Genomic DNA, 5205 nt, shown 5'->3' on the forward strand with positions numbered 1-5205 from the left:
TGAACAAGGCCAGTGTCCACTCTCCCATCGGCAGGATAAAGTGGTCTCATGGCAAAGGAGACATTTTCCAGATGAGGTAAAAATAAATCCGTCTTATCCAGTGCCCCCTCCTGCCAGCTAAGTCTAAATCCTAGCTATAATTCCAAAGTCAAAGAGAGTGAGCGTGACACAAGCACGCTGCAGTAGCAGGGGGATGGACAGACAATGACTCCGGGCTTCATCCTGGCCTGCCAGAATTCTCTGAGTGCGACACATCCACATAATCAGCTTGCCAGTGCATGTTTTGAGTCTTCCGGAGGACACAGATAGCTTTTCTGAACTCAACCAAGCTGCGGATGTCATTTTGTGCTGGGATAGATATGGCAGCGCAGAGGGCAAGATGGTCAATAGAGAGCAGAAGCTGGTGTGACTTTCTGATTTTGCACAGAGCTCAGAGGTGGAGGAGGTCGAAGGAAAGATAAACACCACCGAGAGGAAGTCAGATAAAATTGGAGTTGCACAAAATATTTATATTCACTGATGCTACAAGCGTAAAGTCCAGTGTCTGGATTAATATTGGTTAGGTCCTCTTACGCTACTTGTAACTCAGTCAAATGAGAACTGAGAGGCAGCCTGCAGTTCAATATTCAAAACCTGGTTGCAAACTCCACAACTGAAGCTCATACACAGCTTAAAAGCATGTCAGAAAAGGTGGAAGAGTACAACGAGGCTGGATGAAAACTAAAAAAAAATAAAAGAAACTTGTATGGTGCAGAAAATAATCATTTTAATGAAATTTTTACATTGTGTGAGATAGTTTGGCCATCTTATGTCATCGTGTCTGTAAATACTGATATCTACTTTGTAACATGTTATTTGCAAAAGATGCTGTTCTTCACTTAAATTGTTTTCTTGTCACAAGTTGTCATGTTTCAACACAGTGTTTATTTGGTTTATATAATATCATTTTTGACTTGTGGTCAGGCCTCAGAAAAGTGTGTCTTATGCAATATGGACTATGTCCCATAAATATGTGCTATAAAACAGGATTTTTTTCTTTTTTTTCTCTTTTCCTTCCTTTGTCTGCATTTATTCTCATTGTTTAACTACACGGAAGGGGTGTCAACATTTTATGAGATTAATGTATATTTTAGTCTTCCATCCAATGCAATCAGTGTATTGAGCCTTGACCTCAGGACCGGATCATCCAAATGTACTGTGTGCAACTTGAACTTTGTCCAGGCATCTTTCGTTGATAGGAGGAGCAGTTGCCCCCAGTCTCGGTGACTGCTTGTGTGTGGTCCCTTATTACACCACACACAGGTTCTTGTCGTGCACGACACCCACACTAGACAGGAGTTTCTTCGGTGAAAAGAGAGTGGCAGCTTGAGACGGATCCTCCTGACCTGGTTGACTGTCTCTTTCAAGATCTTCCTGTAATTTTCGCTTTCGGTTTTCTGCTTGAGAAAGACTGTGCTTGCTAGAAAACGTGGTATAGCAAGCGTTGTGCATGAAATGACCTTTTGGTCCTTTCCCCCAATCCACATTTTCACATGCATTCTGAAAACGATCCAGTCCCTTCCATCTTAAAGACTTGTCCCGAATCGACTGCCATTTTTGCTCTGTGATATTATCCAGAGAGCCGGCTTGGGTACAGGGTTGACCACAATGTAGAATGCATTCGTATTTGGCTGAAGACGTTGATGGTAACTCATCACTGTCGCTTGCAGAATCCATTATTCAGGACGTGTCTGAAAATTAAGAAGAGAAACCAACATCAGCTTTCAAGGTGCCATAGTAGTTGAGAAACAAAGAAAATTGTATAGCAGCGGCCATATTGGCGGCCATATTGGATTTCTCTGCTATGGAATTGTTTTACAAGTGAACTGATGGCAGAATTGGAATCCTTGACCCCCAAAACCTATGTCTAGACACCAAAATTATCCTCCTAGCTGAATTAGTTACTGAGATATAGGGGGTGGCAGTCATTTTGGTGGCCATTTTGGATTTTGGGCTATAAAAAAGTTAGCCGTCATTTTTGGGAGGTACATAGGAGCTAAATTTCCTTCAAATTGGTCTAGTATGCCAAATCCACTGAGAAAAAAGGTACGGAGAGGTTGGCCACGGAACCCCCCAAAATGACTCTACTCCAAGCCAAGTGAGCATGCGTGAGTGCAGTGGGTGACTGTGACAGTGACAATAATGGGCGACACGGACGGTGAAAGTGTACGATCTCTTCTCCTAAATCCATTTGAAAGGAGAACATTGATGGAAAAACTCAAAATAAAGCAGCGAGGCCCAGATCAACCTAATATCAAAATAAGTCAGCAAACCAGCAACAAAGGTAAACTGTATACAAGAGGCTTCTCTCGGAATTGGTACAAGAGGAAGGCTTGGCTAGCTGGATGCAGTCATGCAAATGCTTTATATTGCTTCCCGTGTTTGCTCTTTAAAACGGCTGGGACAGACACGGCATGGACTGTTTCAGGAGTAAGAGATATGTAACATTTATTTGAGAAAATAAAGAAACACAAGAGTACGAGGGCACATATGGAGAACACCGTTAAACTAACGATGCTAGGCAAGGCTAACATCGCGACACAGTTAGATGAAGGGCACAGGCTTGGTGTGAGGAAGCACAATGAAGAGGTGGAGAGGAACCACCACATTTTGGCTAAGATAATAGACTGCATTAAATTCTGCGGGGCGTTTGAGCTGGCTTCATGTGGCCACGATGAGATGGAATCTTCAGACAACCCAGGTGTGTTTAGGGGCTTAGTCGATCTGGTTGCATCGCTTGATAGTGTGCTGGAGGAGCACCTGAAGACAGCAACAGTTTTCAAAGGCACCTCAAAGACTGTGCAGAACGAACTGCTAGACTGCATGTTGTTAGTACTCAAGACCCACATTCTCAAGGAAGTAAAAAGTGCGGATTATCTTGCTATTCAGGCTGATGAGACAACTGACATTTGCACCCGTTGCCAGTTGGTGCTTGTGCTGAGATACATTGACACTCAAAACAACATTCAAGAGTGTTTTTTCGAGTTCATCCCTCTTCAGAATGCTGCCGCTGACACGATCGCCACAGCACTGTTGGAGAGGCTGAGCATCATCCTCCCTCCCGGACAAGGACAGTAAGCTGAGCCACAAGTGGAGTGCAGTGGAAGGTAAAGGATGTGTATGCAGGTGCACACTACATTCACTGCTATGCCCATCAGCTCAACCTCATCATGCAGCAGGCAACATCACATATCCCCAGAGTCAGGGCTTTTTTTTCAGACCTTGGGGGATTTGCTGCGTTCTTCTCCCGCTCATTCAAACGAACCACTGTGCTTGACCAAATAGTGGCTCACAGACTTCCAGGGACTTCAACAACCAGATGGAACTTTCATAGCCGTACTGTTAACACAGTGTTTGAACACAAGGATGACCTCATCTAGTGTTTCCAAACTATCCGAGACTCTGATGACTTTGATCCAGTCACTGTCAGAGAGGCAGAGGGCTTTGTAAGAATGCTGGAGGAAGAAGATTTCTGTTTTCTCCTGGCCTTGTTTCACACGATCATGCCACATGTGGACATGCTATTTAACCAGCTGCAGAAGAGGAACATCGACGCTGTCTAAATCACAGGAGGTCATCCAGACATTCACCAACAGCATGCAAAAGATCAGGTGAATAATTATTGATTATTATTGTAATAAAAGTCTCCAGTATGTTAGTTTTTGAAAGAGTGATTGTGGATGCTAACCTATGTTTCTGATTAGGGATTCCATTCCTTCTCTGAGTGAGGAATACACCGCATCTGTGCAGCAGCACTCCACAAAGAGGAGGAGGAAATTTGGACAGGGAGAACGACAGCAGTTGGCTTCAGAGGTAAGCTGCAACATTACAATCCTGTTTACAAGACACCCAGTAGGTGTTTTTACCTTCTTTTTAAAAATTTGTTGATATGTAAAATTACTATATGCTATATTCCTGTGTAATAAGAGTTGCACATTTGTTTTCATTATCCTATATTGTAATCACTGTGCTGCTGCTGAGGAAGACAGACACTGATCTCATCTTGTAAGAGAATACTGATGACATTATTTACTATGGTAAGGAATACTATGTGTACTTACTTTTTTTTATTATTTATGTTTTATATCATGTCATAGGTATGTGGTACCATTATGAGCCATGCCAAAGGTTCTCATTTACCAAGCACCTCATCAGCGCCACTCTGCTACATGGAGACTTGTTTGTGCAACACACTGCACAGTTTCCAGAAGCAGCACTGGAAACTACCGTGAAGGCCTACCCCATGTTGAACAAAGTCAAGCTGAGAACAAAGCTACCCTTCATCTATGAGCACGATGAGTTCAAGGCCTGCAGCGGTGCACTGACTCTGTTCCAGTTTTTCATGGAGAACAACCTTCAGGACATGTTCACTGAGACTGTAAGTCTCCTCAAGATTCTCATCACCACGCCAATGACAACAGCAGAATCAGAAAGATGCTTCTCCACTTTAAAGAGAATCAAAACTTTCCTGAGGAACACCGTGACGCAGGATCGACTGAATGCTCTGGCCGTGCTCTCCATGGAGAAAAAACTTGTCAGAAACATTCCTGACTTTAATAAGAGGGTCATTGAGCACTTTGCCACACAGAAGGACAGAAGGGCAAAATTCCAGTACAAATAAGACACACACACACACACACACACACACACACACACACACACACACACACACACACACACACACACACACACACACACACACACACACACGCGCGGACAAAAATGATGATACCCTTTATTCAATCTTAACTTTGCATTTTGTTGCACGGTGTTGTTGTTGAGCCAGTCACTGCAGTCAGGTGATTTCTGTAACTCTCAGTGAGACTTCTGCACGTGTCGACTCCTGGTGATCAAACTGCTCCAGCTGTCTCAGGTGAGAAGGCGGTCCTTCTCCTGACTGCATGTTTCAGCTCCTTCCACAGATGTTCAGTAGGATTCAGATCAGGGCTCATTGGAGGCCACATCAGAACAGTTCAGTGTGTCGTTCTTAGCCATTCTTCAGTGTGTAACTGTGTGTTTCAGGTCAGTGTGTCTTCATTTTGTATGCTTCCCTTGACCAGATTTTTCTTTGTATAAAGTTGACTTTAGCACAACACATCATCCAGCAATGTATTGCACTTAGTAATTTTTTGATGTTTTTGCTCATTAAATAATTATTAGTTCACA

At 43.3% G+C, this 5205-nt stretch overlaps 1 long non-coding RNA gene across 1 annotated transcript; it reads left to right on the forward strand.

Annotated features, from left to right (window-relative positions):
- Nucleotides 1–3693: 3693 nt before the first annotated feature.
- Nucleotides 3694–5205, forward strand: LOC127532319 (uncharacterized). The gene is made up of 2 exons (XR_007939705.1): nucleotides 3694–3852; nucleotides 4137–5205. It is a non-coding gene; the product is annotated as an uncharacterized LOC127532319 (long non-coding RNA).

Source organism: Acanthochromis polyacanthus, chromosome 23 (genome assembly GCF_021347895.1).
Source record: "Acanthochromis polyacanthus isolate Apoly-LR-REF ecotype Palm Island chromosome 23, KAUST_Apoly_ChrSc, whole genome shotgun sequence".
In the NCBI taxonomy this organism is placed as follows: Eukaryota; Metazoa; Chordata; class Actinopteri; family Pomacentridae; genus Acanthochromis; species Acanthochromis polyacanthus.